Source organism: Drosophila busckii, chromosome X, assembly GCF_011750605.1.
Source record: "Drosophila busckii strain San Diego stock center, stock number 13000-0081.31 chromosome X, ASM1175060v1, whole genome shotgun sequence".
In the NCBI taxonomy this organism is placed as follows: Eukaryota; Metazoa; Arthropoda; class Insecta; order Diptera; family Drosophilidae; genus Drosophila; species Drosophila busckii.
Window position 1 is genome coordinate 9,300,668 of NC_046608.1, and position 20,298 is coordinate 9,320,965.

Here is a 20,298-nt window from a genome sequence, read left to right on the forward strand (position 1 = left end):
TCGCTCTCTCTCTCTCTCTCTCTCTCTCACGCTCACGCTCACGCTCAGTGTGTGTGCAACTTCTACGGCTAATTGATTTTATGAAAATGAAATGGCTAAAACGCGCTCTATTTGGCAACAACAAAAGCATTGCAAGAGTGAGAGAAAAATCAGTGAAAACAGTTGGCAGCTTGTTAACTGGGCTGAGCCGCATTCGCTTCGTTTCAATCAATTAAGCGTCAATAATTAATTCAATTGAATTCAATTCGATTCAACGACCAACAGCCACGCCCACACGCCCAGGCCTCTTAGCAGTAGCAAATACCATTAAAATTTGTGGCGGCGGCAGCGTCATCATTACGTCATCAGCAGCAGCAGCAGCAGCAGCAGGCAGCAGCTTTTGTCGTCTGTGTCGATGTCTAGCACCATTTGGATTTCAAACGCCATTAATTCACTTTAAAATTTATGGCTTACAAATTGGCAGCGCTGCTCATTTGGCAGCCAACCATCCACCCAACCCACCCACTCAGCAGCAGCTCCACCCACTTTCAGTTAGAGCAGCAAACGTTTTTCGATTAATTTGTAGCAATTTTTCATGCGGCTATGCGAACTTCTATTTATTACATACACACATACACATAAATAAATATATGCTGCTGCATTTGCATGTGTCTGTGTGTGTGTGTCGGCTTTGGTCTGCGGCATTTGAATGACAGCAACAGCTGCCGCTTGAAAAATATAAAACGAATTGCCAAGCTCTAAGCTCTGGCATTAAAGCGAGACAGCAAGTGTGTGCAAGTGAGAGCGACTGCTCAGTTAACTGCTGATTGAAACAAGTTATTAAATGATTAGTTGGGCTTTAATATTTAGCATGAAAATTGCAACAAGGCGCGTTTAGCTTAAAGTTTGTTAATCAAGTCAGCTAATGATTTGATATATATATAACATATATGTTAGTAATATGTGCAAAATTAGCAAAATCAAAGCTAAAATTTGAATACAGCAGCAGCTTTAATTTATTTATTCATTTAATGTCAACAAAAGGATAACAACAAATATTTAAAATTAAATTTAAAAATTATATAAATTATGAGCTGATATACTTATAGATTGGGAGTATCAAATTAAGCCTCGGCTTAGCTTTTAGACTCAGCTCAGTTCATTTTGAGACACAGCTCAAGCGCTGAAAAGTCAAGAAAGTTTTATTTTAACTGCTCGCCAAACGATGTTAAATATAAAAGCAAAACTAAGCAGTTACATTTATGTTTTTTTTATTAAACAAATGTTGGTCTGAGGCAGCTAAAGCTAAATATGCTTTGTTTTGAATTTTAACATTGAGTTGCCAAAAATTAGTTTAGTAGTAAATTAAAGAATTTAAAGCAGCAACAAAAATTGCACTTGGGCATTTAGCTTGAAGTTTCTATGCAGCTTTAGTTTAAATCATTCGACAGTTTGTTGGAAATTTTCAATTGCACAAGCTTAGCTTAAGGCTGAGCTTAAGACTTCAATGGCAGCTTACGAATTTTAATTTAATAAGCAAAAATGAGGCATAAAAATTTGATTGCAGCTCTTAACTGTTAACTGCAGCTCTAAGAATTTTCAGCTATAAACAAAAACTTTCACATTGCCATTGACTGCAGCTCAATCAATCAATATGAAGCTCAAACGATTGCAACATATTTTGTTCATATTTAATGCGCAGCACGTTCGCTGCTCAAAGCGCTTTAAAGACAGAGACAGAGCGTCTAAGCCACATGTGGCAAGAGCTTTAGAGGCGCCACTTTGCAACAACAACAAGCAAAGCAAAGCAAAGCAAAAAGAAACAGAAACAGAATTTCACACTGTTAAATCATAAATTACGCCATTTAAGTGGGTCAAATGGAGGAATTTGTGCGGAAGGCGCTTCAAAACGACTCCAAAGGGTTGTGGGATGCGCTGAGCGTGGAGCGTGGAGCGTGGAGCGTGGCAAGGGGCAGCGGCAGCGGCAAGGGGCACGATGCGGCTGGCTTTCCATGTTACTGGGTCACTGCAGTCGCACACAAATTGCGGTGAAAACAGTGAACGAAGCGAAGCTCAGGATTGGAATTGGGGCTGGGGTTGGGGTTGGGTTTGGGGTTTGGGTTTGAAGCGTGGGCCAACGACTTGACTTGACTCGAGCTTGGGCTGTACAGCGGAAATATGTACAGTCTCAATATAAATGAGCAATGTTAGCTGCAAGTGTGTGTGTGTGTGTGTATAAGCCGCAATAAAATAAACGAAACGAAACCAAACGAAAGCCAAAGCCAAAAGCCTCAGCAATTGTTTATTGCATATTGTTGTTGCTGCTGCTGCTGCTGCTGCTGTCGCATTGCACTCGTAGCAATTACTGCAAAACAAGTCCAAAAAGTCAGCACAGATAGTGCAACTATATGCACACACATATTTATATATCGGGCCGACCTTGTCAGCAGTTTTAGTCACGTTGACAATTTGTTGTTGCTGCTGTTGCTGTTGCTGTTTGCAACTTCAGTGCCCTGTCACACAGGCAATCAATAATGCACGTCCTGCCATCGTCCTGCTTCAGCTCTGGCCATATGCTAATCATATAGTATGCATGGCTTACTTAACTTTAGCCCAACCTTGAGCAAACTGCAGGTTAGCCCAGCCAACTGTCAACTGCAGGCAGCGCGCATATGACAATTGATACGAATGTATCATAAGCTTTATAAATTTTTAATGCGGACACACCTAGCTAATGGGTTAATCGGTTAGGCCATGGGTTAATTTTGCCGGCAGCCTTGTCATGAGTTTAGTAAAACTATTTACAACTAATTGTTAATGCAAAGAAATGAGCGCGAAGCGAGTTCAGCGACTAAAGTTGTTAATTAATATATTTTAAGACTTTGTTGCATCATTAATAATTTAACAAATGTTTAAACAAGTTGAAAATCCATTTGAAAGAAGTTGCCCAAACTGAGAACAAAACACTCAAATAGCAAAAATATTTACAAGTTGTAATATCTATTTGAGCATTTTAAATCTTAAATAATTAACACTAACTAAAAGATTTATTATTAATAAATAATTTACGCTAACACAGACCTGATTGGGTATGTTTAACACTCCCAATCTATAAGTATCAAATCTAAAAAAAAATAATTATTTAATTATTATTTGAAATATTTTTAGTAAATTCTTTTCTGTACATAGTTGACATTAAATAAGTGAAAATTCAAATTGAAACTGTTTAAATATATTTGGCAGCAGCTTAAGCTAACAACTGCATAAATAAATGAATTAAGTTATGCTAAATTTGTTATAAGTTTGGCTGCATTATTAAATGTTAAATGAATTTAACAAATAATCAGAAATAGAAACGCATTTGATAAGTTTTAACAAAAGCTAAAATTGAAATATACAAATATATGCAAGACATATGAAAATAATTAAAATATTAAAGTTATTTAAATGCAAGACAATTTATAAAGTTTGAAATAGCAAAATAAATTCATTCAAAAATTCAATTCACATACAAACAAACAAATTATGCATAAAACTAATTGCTATGCATAAAGTTAGTTTGCACACAAGTTAATAATTTTATACACTCTATTTTGGCATTTAAAACTAATTTGTTTTTATTGTTTTAACATTTGCTGCTGACAATAATTAATTGTTGCTTAAAGTGAATTGTGTGCCACATTTGAGTCGCGAGTGTGCCACAACCACAAGCTAGTCACGTTTCTGTGCCGCACACACACACACACACACACACACACACAAGTGTACCGCAAAATTTCAGCGCTAGTTTAGCTGCCCCTCCCCGCCCCCCTTTAGCTTTACCCCTGACATATAAGCAAAGAGTCGAAGCCATCGCTCAGTACGTTGCTTCCGCTCTGCTTTGAGTTGAGTTGAGTTGAGCTGGCATTCACTTTTACTATTGTTATTATTATCGTACTAGTTGTAGTCAGAGTGCTGCTCATTGTTGTTGTTGTTGTCGGTTGCTGGTTGGTTGCTTGTTATTCGACGTTGAGCAAGGATCTAGGTCGCTTTTTGAATATATTGTTTGTATCTAAGATTAGTGCGCCAGATATCAGTTTTATATAGCCATACACAATACAATATCATTTGCATATCAGTAACAACATATACACAGTCAGTTTTAGCCCAAGAGAGAGACAGCGAGAGAGAGAGAGGGAGAAAGTTGCCTTTGTTCTTTGCTTTGTTTGGCAATGCCCCAAAAAAAAACGAATGAAAATTTAGTAAACACATTTAATGAGAGAAACTAAAATTTTGAGTGAATTTTGTGCTGGTTAAAGCAACAATAAGCGCTTTATAAATAAATGAAAGTGAAGTAGCTCAACAATATAAACAAAGTCAGTGCATTAAACTAAATAAACAGACAGACGTATTCAATTCAATTACAGCTGTAGCTGCAAACCAGCAACTAACATAAAATCAAATTACATACTAATATTACTTACAGTGCGTTTACTTTTCCATATCGTTAGTTTTCACTGTCAATTGCTAAACGCCAGCGCGATAGCCCAAGCAAGCAAAAGAAAATGTGAACAGAACTGACTCGACACATCAAATGACAAAGCAGCTAGCCACAGTGCTGGTCACAGTGCTGTTGCTTGGTGGTGACTTTGGGTGGGTTGGGGGGTTTGTTCAGTGAAAACTGCAGCAGCAGCAAAAGTAGCGGAAATATAACAAGACAAAGGCAAAAGCCGAACGTTGACTACCCAAAAGAAAAATCAACAAATACAAACAGCAAACACACACACACACACACACACACACACATGCTTTTGTTTGTGTGTGTGACCAGCAAACAATGCGTAGCCGTAGCCAAAAAGAAAAACTTCATACATAATTTTCGTCGACGTCATCGATCTGAGTTGACATGGGGCACGCATTCAGTTTAAGCAGCAGCAGCCAAAAGCGATTGATTTAAAGATAGCAAAACGCACAGTTTGTGTTCGTGCTGGGGAGGGGAGGGGGCACAGGAAGTTACAAGTGACAGCGCAGGCGAAAATTTAATTAAAATGTGCTACTAATTTAAATGCGAGCGCGTGCCAAATGATATGCAAAATTATAATTTGCAGCATTAGCTACGACATTTTATACCGATTGCGTTTCAAATCCTATATTTATATATTATATAATTACTAACAGTGTAAACCTATTAGAATAAAATTATATTGAATTAATTGTTGGCGCATAATTTGAATTTTCAAAATGTTTAATTAAATATTAAACATATTCATGCGATTTTGTAGCTATTTGCCAAACCTAAACTAATTTGTTAATTAGTAACTATGCCACATATTACAATTACAAGTTATTGAAGAAATTATTGAGACATTATAAAGTTCAAATGAAAGTTCAATTAAATGCATTTAAAACAAGCAAATTTGCAAGCTTTAGCTTATGCTGAAATTTATTTTGATTGTTTTAACTATAAAAATATGCATATTTATTATTATTATTAAATTAATGCAAATAAAATATTCAAATTTGCAAGCTTTAGCTTATATTTTTTTATTTTATTTTATTTTTTTATTTATTTAATATAAAAATATACATATTTCAGATTGTAGCGCATACTTTGCTGTGCCAAATAATTTTTATTTAATTTTATAGCTTTGTTTACATTTTACTTATCAAATTAGTAATTATGCCAAATATAACAATTTTTATTTTATTATTATTTTAAAAATTATTTAAGCATTCTGATGCTTTACAATTGTATAAATCAAACATTTAAAAGCTTTAATTAAAACGAATTAGCCAAAAGGTTCAATATATACAAATTTCTAAGCTTTAGCTTAAATTTTAATTTAAGTTTATTTTAATTATAAAAGTTTGCATATTTCTACTTTGATAGCTAAATAATTTTTATTTTATTAATGCCAATAAAATATTCAAATTTGCAAGCTTTAACTGAAATTTATTTAAGCTATTTCAATTGTTTTTAACTATAAAAATATGCTCATATTAAATTTATATATTAAATTTTCTAATATTGTTAATATTAAAATTCATTTAAAATAGCCAAGTTACTTGTTTTATCAAATCAAATTTGTAATTATGCCAAATTTAACAATTTTTATATAATTATTATTACTATTAAAATTATTAAAGCATTCAAAAGCTTTAACTAAAACGAATTAGCCAAAAAATATTCAAATTTGCAAGCTTTAGCTTTTGTTTCAATTTATTTAAGTTTATTATTTAAAAATATGCATATTTCTAATTGTGTCTCTTACTTTGATAGCCAAATAATTTGTATTAAATTAATGCAAATCAAATATTCAAATTTCTAAGCTTTAGCTTATGCTGGAATTTATTTAATTTATTTTAATTGCTCAAAATATGCATATTTAAATATAATTGGATATGCCAAATAGTTTTTATTAAATGTAATAACTTTGCTTTATATTTAAAATTCATTTTGAAATAGCCAAATTACTTGCCATAAACAAATCGAAGCGCTTTAAAACACATTCAAAGTTGTACAAGTTTTGGTTTCGATGAAAATCAAATTTCGATGCATAAAAGTTTGACTTTTTATATTTCTTAACTTTGTAAATGGCACATGCTTTATAGACGCATAAGCACATGTTTATAACGCGCATTTGTATGCATGTGTGTGTGGCTGTGTGTGTGTGAACACTCTCAATAATGAAAGTGACCAGAGCAAGCGGCGAAAAATCATGTATACGCCAGCGTAGCCAAAGCTTATGCCTCGTGGCTTATCTGTTGTTATTCTTTCGAGGCTATTGTTGTTGTTGTTGTTATTTGGGGGCTCCATAATCGCTAGCGTCATAAAAAACGCATTGTTTATGCGCCGTAATTGGACACCACCACCCAAGGACTTGAATGTTGTCCTGTGCCTGTCGCTTGGTCATCATCGACGCTTGGCTGGCCCATTTCCAATGCCATTAAAAGCGTCCATTGAGCGATGAATACAAAGGGGCCCCCACTCCACCCCACACCCCCCAAATGGTAGCGAGCGCTAATCCATCGCGTATTTTATGCTGCTGCTGAGTTGGAAAAAAAAAAAGAAGCAGCAGCAGCAAAAGAAATCCCAGCACACATTCAACAATCCTGCGCTGCTGCTGCTGACCCAGCTTACTATGACTTCCAATTGAGCCACGACGACGGCGACGAGCAAAACTTTGACAATGGCAACGACAATGGGAGCGGGGGGAATGGGAACGCAAACTTGGCTCATATAACATGCTCGCCTCACATTCAGCTTATGTAAATAGCTTATCAAAACAAGCGTACGATAAAATACAACAACGCGCTTGAACACGCAGAAATAAAAAGACAAACACACACACACACACACGCACACACACGTATATAGTATGTCTGTGTGTGGTTATAAAACAAAACTTGACAAACAAGTTTGGAAAATTTGCAAAAATTTTGAAGCGCTTTAGTTTAACATCATTTTTGCCAAATATTTTCAGTTAGCAAACTTTTGCTGGCCACAGACAAACACACGCATACACACATATGTGGTGTGTGTGTGTGTGTGCAAACTCGCTGAAAATTTAAATTAAAATTCTACAAACTTTTGGCTCGCGTGTGTCTCTCGCTGTTTTTTTTTTTTTTGCTTTTTTCAGCAAACACTGCGCATAATTTTGCGCAAATCTTTTACAAATATTTTCACATGCTAATTTCACGTGTGTGCGTGTGTGCATGCGTGTGTGTGTGTGTGTGTGTGCCAAATACCAAAGGTACACAAAGTTTTCTGGCTCGCTTCGGCTTTTGGCAAATGGACCAAAGGATTTATTTGTTGCATAATCAAATTCCGCTGGCAAGAAAATTGTCAGCATGCCTCAAGTTTTCACACACACACACACACACACACACATGGCTTCAATCATTGTGCGCTAGTGCATATATTGAATGTTAGTAGGGTGATGGTGGGGGGCGTGGCTGGCAACTATTCTCGAATTACGCAGCAAAGCCATTCTTTTGCAAAATGTCAAAGATGAAAGCTAATACATATATATATATATATATATAGTTTTTTTTTTGGGCTAAACTGGGCCATCAAAAGCTGCACGTAGCGCTGCCCAAGCTGCTGCTGCTGCTGCACTTGCCACACAGTCTTGCCACATGGCACGTAGTTAACAAAAAAAAAAAACGAAGCAGCGAGCGCAGCTGAAAAAAAGAAATGCAGGAAGAGAAAACTTTTAGCACTTCTTGAACTGAACTGGCAAAGCCATTATTTTAACGCTTAACCCCGCACACACTGCTGCAAACATCTTTCAATTTCTAGCGCTGCCACGCCCCCCCCCACAACGCCCTGCAGCTGCTGCATTGCATATTCAACAGCAAACAGCACATGGGGGGCGCAAAATTTAAATGCGCCACTTTCTTAGTTGCTTTTCATGGATTTCGGGCATGTCTTGCATAAACTTTCAACTTGCATGCAGGCCTCACTCTGCTTCTTCTTCTTGTTGTTGTTGTTGCTGTTGTTGGCCAGGGGGGGTTGGTTGGTTGGCTGGTTCGCTGCCTTCAACACTCAGCGCTTGGCGCTTGGCTTTGTTAAAAGTTGTTTGGCTTTTGGCTGTTTGTGTGTGTGCCACGAATTGAAAAGAATTACGCGAAATTAACATTTGCCACGCCCACGCAAGCATATGTAACGCCCCCACCGCCCCCCCACAACAAAATGTTGCAACAACATGTAGCCAAACAATTTGCACTTAAATAGACAATAAACATTTATTAAATACAAAAAGTTAGCGCAACTTTTGCTGTCTACTTTTTATACACTGTCCACATTGTTTAATATAAATAAAATGTAAAGCAACAATTTAAGCAATCAAATAGCACAGCTCAGCTCTTAATATAAATATTAAATATTTATATAAATTATTATACAAATTTAGAAATTATACAAATGTTGTGCCTGTTTAACATTCCCAATCTAAAAACAAAAACATAATTTTAAATAATTTTTATATATTTTTTGTAATCCTTTCAATAGTTAACATTAAATAAATAAATATAAATAATTAAAATATGTGTTTAAGGAATTAATTGTTAGCCATTTGACAATTAAATAAAATATTTTTAAGCCTTACTTCTAATTTAAATATTTTGTATAAATTTTAACATTTATTTTATGTATTCAAAATTAGCAGCAAATGTTTTTCAAACAATTTGAGTTGCTTTAGACTACAAAATTCAATTCAAATGCTATAAACAATTGGCTAAAATATATAAACTTTAGTAACAAAGTCTAAGCGTTCAATACTTGTTAATTAGCTGCGCTATTTATTTAATGCAGTCAAATTTTTATTAATTTATAAACAAATTTTTGCTGTCTTTACAGAGCTGAATTTACGTCGAAACGCAACAAAATCTCATTACACGTAAGTTTAATTTGCTGCGGCTTATTAATTAAATGAAATAGAATGCACATAAGTTAGCGTTTGTCTTTAGGCAATGTTTACTGTACATTTATTTGACATTTTTATTAACACTTGGCCATATTTATATTGAATTTATGCATAATGCTTAAGCACATGCTTAAATATGTTTGGCAAACAAATTAAATGCCGCAGCGCATAAAAGAGCAAACAAATTAAATATATATATACAGTTAGTTTATGTGTATTGTGGGTGGGTGGGGGTGTTGCCAATCTAATCAATATGTGAATATTGCGCTGGCCCCCAAAATCAAATTAAATGAATTATTTAATGAAACAACATGTGAGAGAGATTACAAAAAATTATGTGAGTTACGCGCCAACGATGTTTTATGAATGTTTATGGTCGCGTAAAATCTATTACGTCACGCCGGGGTCGTAACGCGTCGTAACGTAAGCTGCAGGCCATTGAGGGTTGCCCCAGAAGTAATTCGTAAATGCTTTAAAGCTTTGCCAAGGCGAACATTTGAAGAAGTCGAGCGGACATGCATAAATAAAACTGACTGACTGATGCTTCATGCATATAAATGATAAAAACAAAATGCGCATATGGCTGGCAGCACGTGTTGTGCTAAAGCAAAGCTAATGGCCTGCTTAGGTTTCAATTACAGTTGCGCCTGCCATGGGCTAATTAAAACTCAAACTGGCCCAACTGACTGGCTGGCCAATCTATATTTAGTATAGCATACTTATAAGCGCACTTGGTCACACACAAAGGTCAGAGAGCTAATTAAAAAGTCAGGCAGTCAGTCAGTGAGGCAAGCAGGTAAATGCACAAGGACAGGTGGAAATCTAATATAGCCACTTGTGATTTGCATAGTCAGCAGCAGCTAAAGTGTCGTCGTCGTCGTCGTGGCAACAATCAAGCCAAATCAATCGGCTCTAGTCAAGGTGAAGACACTGGGGGCTGTTGCCCACTTTTGATGTCGCATGCATAAATGCAAATCAAGTGTATTATGTTTTGTGATGCGGGCGGACGCGCGCGTGTTTATCAACTGTGACAGTCTTTAGCCTTTAGCTGGCTAATCAGCCCAAGCTGCTTGCTTCAGCTTGCCAGCAGCTTGTGCTGCTTATTGTGTTTATTTAGTGCTCGAGAATGTTGTGTTGCCACTTTGACTAATTAGAGCTCGCCCAGGCTGCTGCTGCTGCTGCTGCTGCTGATCAATTTGCATTTCACTGGCGCCAATTACGAGCCCGCAGCAACTAGCAACAATGGCCATCACGTGTTGGTAGCATATGACCTAAACAAACCCAAAAAAGGATAACCTCAAACACACAAAAGCAGCGCGCAGCTCGGCACTCAGCACGAGCGAAAGGGTCGAGCAAAAATTGCGAACCCAAACAAATCGTAAAACTGGGCAACCCTTGAATTAGGCACGCCAGCGTTTTAGGTCAGGTGTGTATGTCTGTGTGTGTGTGTGCTCTATCAAAGGACTTGCAAGAAATTGAATTTTCAATTTATAACCACAAATTATGTGCGGAGCCTTGGGCAGCGGCCGTTAACTGCGTATGTAAGCGAAAAATTTTATCACTCGACAAAAAACATAAATTTCTCGTTACCAGGCAAAGAGTTAAAACCCCCAATCTCGACACGACGCGCTCACGCACACACTCCTATATGTGTGTGTGTGTGTGTGTGTGAGCAATTTTATGAGCGAACTGAAACTACTTCATATTCAACTCCCGTTGGGCTAATAAAGCAAAATTTAATGAAGCATGCAGCAGTCACTTGGCCAAGCACTTCCGCTTTGTGTAAACAATAGTTTACACACACGTACACACATCTGAGTGTGTGTGTGTGTGTGTGTGTGTAGCTTAAAAAGCAACGTCATGCGTTAGACGCGTCGACTCTAAGACTTGAAGGCTTGGCAGTTGGCTAATTGCCCACGCTGGCAGCTTCAACAACTTGCTACGTGCCTAAATCATTGCACAGCTGATAAGGTTAACAGGTGAGAGAGAGAAAGAGAGAGAGAGAGTAAATTAATGCCTTTAAATTAAAGCAACTTTCTGCATCAAAAACACAAACTTTATAACATATGCATATTAATTACAAAATTTTTGCGTATGTTAACTCAATCATTAAATTAGAAACTTTTTTAATCTCTACGAACTTTGCTTTGATGTTCAACCCGCAACGTTATGCATATTTATTGCTAACTATATTAGTTAACACACACACACACACACACCCAGACAGACAGACAGCAGGTGTGTTGAACTGACCAGCGCACAGTGGTGTAAATAGCTAAATTTTGTGGCTTAGTCTTAAAGCTTTAAAACTTAACATATATGCTAAGCTATTTAGCTCTCTCTCTCTCTCTCTTTTTCTCTCTCTATATATATATCGTATATTCTACAGCTTCTTTTGGTATATTATTAATACACTAGTGGTCAAAATAATAGTCATAGTGCTACTTTGTCTTGCTTGCTTGTTTCAATAAAAGTCTGTGCCAATTGTTTGTTATATATTTTATAAACTTATCAATTATGTTTATTTAAATTAATATATTTGTATCATTTATTACAAGTGGCTTCTAAATTAAACGCATAATTGTTAATCTGTCAGATTATTTTCAATAATATCAAACTGAGCCTGGAAGTCAAAGTAATTTAATTAAATTTGATATATTCAATTAGAATTGAAGAGCTGCTCAGATTATTAATTTGATATATTTGTAATTATAATAATCCGATTATTAATTTGATATATTTGTAATCAATAATCCGATGTTTGAGGCAGCTCTTCAACTCTTCTTTGAATTTAATGCTTAAACTTTAAGTAAACTTATTAATACTTAAACTTAGCGCTCAAACTCAATTAAAAATGTATTCCAATTATTACTAAAATGTTTTATTTTCGAAAAATTGTTAACTGACTGCTAAGTAAGCTTATTAATATTTATAGTAGTATAACTAATACTTAGCTAATGCAGCTTTATAGCTTTAGCTCCTCTGAAAAGAGAAAGCGTGAGTTAATTAATTAGCTGCACTAAATTTATTATTTATATTATATATTCTGTTAATTTCCAATAATTTATTATAAATTGCGTGCTTTGAGCCCATCGTACTTCTGCGCTTGCCTTTTTGTTGGCTTCATTTTGCATTTAAGATGTCCGATCAGACGCAGCGCTTAAAATAAACGAGCAGCCACAATATGCCGCTTTAAGCCTTCACTCACTTTTGGCCAACTGGCCAGCCAACTGCCCCCCCTCCCCCTAGCATTGCAGTAAAAAGCAAATATTTTTTATCGCCAACATTGGCCGCAACTTTATGTGCGCCTAACCCTTTTTGCTTTTGCTTTTGGCCGGGTCGAGAGCCCAGCTGTGTACAGAATTTTTGAGTGAAAATATGCTTTTTGACACTGAAGCCAAACCCCCTCTCCAACGCCGCCACTGTGCACTTAGTCTGTGCTGCTGCCTTAACCCTTCATGTCACACAGTGAGAGAGCGAGAGCGAGAGAGAGAGAGAGAGGCACACAGGCTTATTGCACCTTTGTCTTTGGGTTCGTTTGGTTTTATTTATTTTTCGTTTTTTTTTTTTAAATATTTTTTTGGTATGTGTGTGCTTCGCCTTTGACTTTCCGGCCACATTGTGTTGATTTAGCAGGACTTCATTTCAGTTTTTCAGCGTTTGCTTTTTGCTTTTGCTTTTGCTTTTTTTCTTGCTATTTGTTACGCTCTGTTTGAGTTTCTTATGAAATGTTGAAAGCGTTGACAAGCCACGCAGATTACCTGCAAAGTTAAATAACTCTGCGAAAATTTAACTTGTAGCAACATTTACTTTATGAACTTGCTTGTTTGAACTGCTGGTTGCTGGAGGGGGCGGGTGTGGTGAACAAATGAAGAGTCTAAGCTAATAAGCTCGAATAAGCAAATACTTTAATTGCTTTTGGGGGCGCTGAGTGTTAATTGCTCGCAGGCTCTACTCGACTGAATGAGCTTTGTCTATAGTCTCGAGGCCTAATCGATGCCAAGAGTCAGACAGCGACAGCGCAGTCTAACCGCAGCTTAATCCCTTTAAAACTGAGAGCAGCACATAAAAAAAAATCAGCGTGGGGGCTGAAAAAATTGAAATGGCATTGCCAGCAGAACAATAAGCTTTAGACTGAAGACAAACTTGAAGCGCCAGCGTGACACAATAAAAACAACAACAACAACAATCATAGCCACTGCACAAAAGCAAAGTGTAATAACTATAAAAATAAACTGCTGTTGGCTGCTGGCGGCGGAACAGCGTGGAAAGCAGACACAATCAATGGGCATGTTACTGCTGCTTAAGAAAGAGAGAGACGCAGGGCAAAGAGAGCGCGCGACTGAAGAGAACGCATTTAAAGCCATTTTGTCATTACAAATCTGTAAATGCCATCAACAACAACAACAACAAACAACAAAAGCAGCACAGCTGAGAGCTGAAAATATGAGCAGACAAGACAAACTTTATGCCTGAAAGTTAAAGTTAAGCAATATTTAATGCCAGAAATAAATAAATATGCAACTTCAGCAAGCAGCGCAGCTTTGAATGTTAGAAGTGACTGTTAACAATTGTGAATTTAGTTAGACAGCATTAGATTTGGTTATGGCTATATCTTTTTTATAAGCTGTAATAATAATAATAAAATGTATATTGCTATTTTATTGTTACAATGTAGTGTTGGCAGCATGAAATTTAAATTTAGGCAACATTTTAAAAATATTTACAGCAAACTCAGTTCACTCAGTTCAAATGCAGCTTAGATCAGTTCATAAAATAGTTTACCTATTTTATATGCTTTGTTATTCTTTATTGAGCGTGCAAGCTAATGCTAATATTATTATTAAACTCAGCTCAATATATTAGGTAGTTAACAGCTCAAACTATTTTACAATTCAGTTAATTTGCATTTCATTTGAGCATTCAAATGTAATAAATCAATGCAAACGCATGTGCTTTGCTTTGAACATAACTGTACATTTATCAGCAGATGTTTTGCTAAGTTTGAAGTCAGCGAAGGGAAGAGAAGGCCTCAGCCGCAGTTGCAATCAAAACAAAACAGAGCAAAGAAAAATAAAAATCAGCCACGCTCTCGCTCAATCGCTGTCCCTCTTGCTCCCGTTCAAGCACATGCAAACGTACGACGCGAGCAGCGCCGCACTCTCTAGATTAAAAGATAAGACCATGATACAATAATACAAGGTAACGGACTGCACTCTTCTTCATTTCACACCGTTTACAAAACGAAAAGAGCAACATCGAGAGAGCAGCAAAAAGAAAGAAGAAGCAAAGTAACCTAAGAGCGCAGTCCGCTACCTTGTATTCTACCATGCATAAGACAAGCAATTGCTGTTGGGCGGCTTGCGCTTTTCACTCTCTCTTCTCTTCTTGCTCTGTGATAAATGTAAAAAGGCAAGCGCAGTCAAAACACAAATAAGCAGCAAGGCAGCAAAGCTCTGGCTCAGTCGCTTTCTCACTCTTTCTCTCACTCCCGATCAAGCGCATGCAAAAGTAAGGCGCGAGCAGCGCCGCCCTATCTAGATTAAAAGATAAGACAACCAATTGCTGTCGAGCTCGCGCTCACTGAGCGTCTTGCGCTCGCTCTCTTCTGCTCTTGCTCTTGTATGGAATGTAAAAAAGCAAAACACGAATCAGCAGCAAGGCAGCAAAGCTATCGCTCAGTCGTTCTCTCTCACTCCCCAGCGAGAGCAAGTCAAAGTACAGCGCAAGCAGCGCCGCCCGCTCAAGATTAAAAGATAAGACAACCAATTGCTGTCGGGCTCACGCTCTCTGAGCACCTTGCACTCTCTCTCCTCTGTTCTTGCTCTTCGATCAAGCACATGCAAACGCACAACGCGAGCAGCGCCGCCTTCGCAAGATTAAAAGATAAGAAAAGCAATTGCTGTCGCGCTTGCGCCTCTCTCTCGCTCTCTGTCTCCCTGTCTTCTGTTCTACGTACGACGCGAGCAGCGCTTACTCGCTGAGCGGCTTGCGCATTTGTCTCTCTCTTCTGTTCTTGCTCTTGCTCTTGCTCTATGATAAATGTAAGTAAGGCAAAAATGCACGCGGTAAAGACAAACGGTGTGTTTATGGCAAGTTAATCATTTGCCCAGTTTATTTAAATAAGCAATAACTCAAACTTGAACATCAATATATAAAACTAATTATATAATTCATCTAATTGAATGAAATATGTACAGCTGTGCATTGAAGCATAAGCGAAAACGATTACGAATGTAGAAGATAACAACTAGACTAGAAATGCAAAAATGCCATAAAAATAAATATAAATATTTATACAAATATGAAATTTGCTGTTCTAACTCATTAGGCCAAAGACATGGCTTTAATTAATTTTAAGTAGAAATCTTAAGCTTATCTTATAACACATTTTATTTTCATAGCCTCTCCTAGTACCCTTAACTCTATAGCTCTATTAACTGCCTAATCGCTCTGCATATGCAATTTAATTTCAATTTGTTTTGTGAGTAAAATGTTTACTTATGAATAACTGCACTTAAAGAATTCATTAAGTGTGCCAAACATGACTTCATTTAGCTTTGGCAGCTACAACACTTGCGGCGTTTGTTGTTTGGCTTTAAATATTCGAACACATCAAATGCCAAAAACTGTTTTGCTGTGGGTGGGGGTGGGGAGCTCACTCTTGGGGCACTCGTGGCCATAAAACGTAGCCAGCAAATTTGTAGCACTTAAGACGCACATAATCGGTTTTTCCCCAGCAGCCAAGCAGTAACCACTTGGCAAAGAAGAGAGGGCCAGGGTGGGGGGCTGCAAGTTGAAGTGACGACTGACGAGAGATATTGAGCATTAGACGAAACGTTTTATGGCTTTAAGCTGTTTGCCCCAAAGAAAATTTTACCTAAATTGATTATTATACTTTAGCGTGTTAGGCAACGAGAGAGGACAAAGCAAACTTTGTTAGTTTCAACACGTACACAAATCCCATAGCAAAGCCTTTTAATGGCAGCCAAAAACTAACAAACCACATTAGCACGAGCCAAGCCAACAGTCCGTCCGTCCGTCCACCCGTCTGTCTGTCCGTGCGACCGAACCGAACGAGGCTTTCGACTAAAGCTGCCACGCAGTTGTTGAGATTTGCCAGCAGGCTAAACAACATGCATAACACACATCCTTTAACACACACACACACACACACACACACACATACAGACAGACACGAAAACAAATCTAATAATAAATCCAAGACACTTAACGCCTTAGCCGCTGCCTAGCCGCCTATGCTATGAACCAGGCTCAGATTCTCGCTCTGTGTGTGTGTGTGTGTGAATTGGGTTTGGCTAACAACATTTTTTTTTTTTTTTGTGTGTGACTGTGTTGGCTCCTTGGGGAAATGCAAATCGACAGCGAAAAGCTCAACGAAGCATCAGGGCGCCAAATTGTATGTTCAGCATTAAACGCAGCAGCGTCCGGAAACGGATTCACGCATTGTATATCGCTAAGCTACAATTACACACACACACAGAGAGAGAGAGAGAGAGAGTGCGAGAGATTTGTAAGTGTGTGTGTAACAAGCGGTTGAGCGCTGATAATTTAATTGAGCTTGCGGTCAAAACGTTCGGAATCATGGCAAAATTACTTGATGCTGATGCTGCTGCTGCTGCTGATGCTGATTTGATTGCGTAGATGACAACAAGCTAAGCCCAGTCGGCAGTGGAGCCTTTTGTTTCCACTTGAGAGTGGATTAGGCCCAGCGGCGGCGGCGGCCAAACACACACTTTGGCCAAAAGTTTTGCGTGTCTGTGCGGTCTGTAGCAATTTTCTTCCCCTTTTTGTTGGTGGGTGGGTGTGTGTGGCGTCAACCGCTGAAATGGATAAATGATTGAACGCCTGGCCGAACAATGGGAATGGTAATGGCAATGGCAATGGCAATGGCAATGGCAGCAGCCTCTCAAGCTCAACAATGATTACCCAAAACTAATTTGAATTTTATTGATTCAATTCGCTACCGAACGTAGTGAAGTGAAGCATCAAACGGCAGCCAACGAACGAGTTTGACTTTTATGCCAGCCATGCAGCTGTCCTTGATGATGTGTTGATGATTTTGTGAGGCCTAAGCCCAAAGGATTGTAAGCCACAAAATTGTATTTTAATATGATAAACGCACATGTCCATTGATGGACGCATTAACAGCGAGCCGAAGTCTAATCTATTAGCCTAGCTAGACCCTAGATTGATATGCAGATAAATACGTCTAAGCATGCAAAACGAAAACAGCTGATGTGTGTGTTTGTGTGTGTGTTTAATTTAATGTTGCATGCTGGTGTCAGTCGCTGGCATCATCAATCAGCAGCAGTTTTAAATACAAGCATGTTCAGCATGCTGCTGTTGCTAAAAAAAAAAAAAAAAGTAGCAAATAAAGTGCCTGATGATGAGTTGATTGCTGAACGCTGCAGACTCCTGGCAAAGGCGCAAGCATAAAAGCATTGCCTACTTACTGGCGCATGCTAAACATTCTAAGCAAATTTTTGACTGTTTGTGTGTGTAGCCAAATAATTACACTGGCAAAAAAGTAAATTTGATTAATTCAATATTTGCACACACTCGTGTGTTCGCTCGCTCTCTCTCTTTCTATTTTACATGCACGCACTTGCTCTAAACACAAAACGTGCCTTAACACTCACAAAAGTTGCTGCTCGCTCTCTCGCTCTAGCTACGTGTCTTGTTTGTTTAGCTAATAAATTTTTGGGCCAAAGTAATCAAATAATTGCCGAATATACGAAAAACACAAGAGCATAAGTATAAGCAATGTTTTATTGCTATTTTATTTCGTTGAATTTATGAGCGACCAAACAAAGTTTTGCTTTCTCATCTGCGCGTTGCTGTTGTGTTTTCATTCAATTTTATTGCTCCACAACTTCAACATGAGCATAATAAACTAAGTAGCAGCAACAACGAGTCTCAACAAGCAAAGCGAATTTACTACATGTAACTGTATATTGATGAGCATGTAACACTTATGGCCATTGCGCGCGGCTTCAAATTCAGCAGCGCATCAAATCAAATACAATAAAATAATAAGCTTGCTTTAATGTTGCATAATTTAATGTACCCAATATTTATAGGTTAAATTACTAAAATACACTGATATTGAATTAAATTCAAACGCATTAGATTGTTTCGATATTTGAGCAAATATTTTGTCAATTTTCTTATGACTTTACTTTGACTGACTTTGAGCTGCTGCCTACTTTTATTAAATATAATATATATAATAGAAATATTACGAATAATATTAATATCTATTTAAAAAGATTAATATGCATTAGCTTGAAGAAATTCAATGAATTTAATGCATAAATAGAAATTGCAGTTTATGAAAATATTATTATATAATTGCTAGCATATTTTAGCTGATGAATAAGTCAAATATGAAACTATGCTTTGGGTTTTTATTTGCTTAAACAAATTTAGTTACGTTTGCCAACCACTCGAAAGCTTTGCTAACTTTTAGTTAGAGCCATTATTAATAATTGCTGCTCACATTTTATCAGCTTATTCCAGCAAAAAGTTTACACTATGTGCAATAAATTATTACAGAGAGTGAGAGAGACAGAGAGCCAGAGAGTAGCTTATTTTATTTTTGGGATTTTCCATTTTGTGGGTCGAGCTGTGTCTGTGTGTGTGTGTGTGTGTGTGTGGCGTACAACATAAATAAACGTCTATTTAAGCGTAACGCTGTTGAAATTGTGTCATGAACTTAGCAAAAGAAGACGCGTCAACACACACACACACACACACACACACACACACACATAACTGTGGTGGACAACAACAAAGAGAAAATGATTCGTTCTGTTGGCTTGGCTTGGTCGCTGAGTCAAAGGAGCGTGTCGTATCTACAATCAGTTCCAGTTTCCCAAGCGCCAGCATATAAAATTGTTTTGAGCAAAAATTACAAATTCCACAACTAACGTGACATACACCCGAAAGACAGCAGACCCAGGACCCAGCAGCAGTCAAGCCAATCCACTCAGCATAGACCGCAATGGGTCTCCGCCCACCTCGCCGCACTTATGACTTGGTCCGAAAAATACAAAATACGAAATACCGTTGGCTGCTGCTGCTGTCCACGCTGTAGCTGAAGCGCCCACAAATGTTTTGAGCCACTCAAATGCAGCGAAGTGGGTGTGTGTGTGTGTGTGTGTATCTATGTGTAGCTCTAGCTGTGTGACCAGCAACAACAATGCACGAAATTTAATGCCAGCAGCAAAAATAATGAAAGTATTTGCTTTGCTAAGCACAAAAATATGTCAAAGTAAATTTCACTTCATTTTTTTTTTTTTCTCTTGCGCTTGCTGCCATTTTTATCCTTTCTATGTGAGCGTGTGTGTGTGTGGGTTGAGTAGCTTGACTTTCAGATGCGCTGCACGTAGCTGCGGCAGTTGCTTGTAGCAGATTTCGCCTTAAATAACCGCTGGCTATACAAAAGCTTGAGCACTTGACGCGAATGTCGCCACTGTTTAACATGCTTAAGTTTGTGCTATGCGCACGCACACACACACACACACATGAATATACATGTATATATTACGAGTCGTTTAATATTTATATGGCCAACTTCAATTTGCACACAGCGAACAAAAAAAAAATAACTTAAACGCTTTGGCTTAAGCCGCAGGGCGCACTGCAGAGTTTATTTATAGCTTGACTTTAAATGGAGCCGAGCGCAGAGCTTACATGACTTTATTTATTAAACAAACTGCTGAGCATAGAGTCACTTGTTTTGATCAGTTTAAAGCTCAATAGATTAGCTTAAGTAAATGTAACTCGATCTTTAGCCTAAGTTTGTTGAACATATCAAATAAGCCAAAAATTAAATCTACTCATAATCGATGAAAATTTCTTCAACATCTCGTTTGAATGATACAAA

General features: G+C 37.5%; 1 protein-coding gene across 3 annotated transcripts in view; it reads left to right on the forward strand.

The window, feature by feature from the left end:
• LOC108606320 (innexin shaking-B) overlaps positions 1–20,298 on the forward strand; it is a 124,602-nt gene that overhangs the window by 51,501 nt on the left and 52,803 nt on the right. For all 3 annotated transcript variants that reach the window (XM_017996330.2, XM_017996329.2, XM_017996334.2), the window contains exon 2: positions 9,320–9,359. The gene's annotated coding sequence lies outside the window, so the exon portion shown is untranslated. The remainder of the gene's footprint in view (positions 1–9,319; positions 9,360–20,298) is intronic.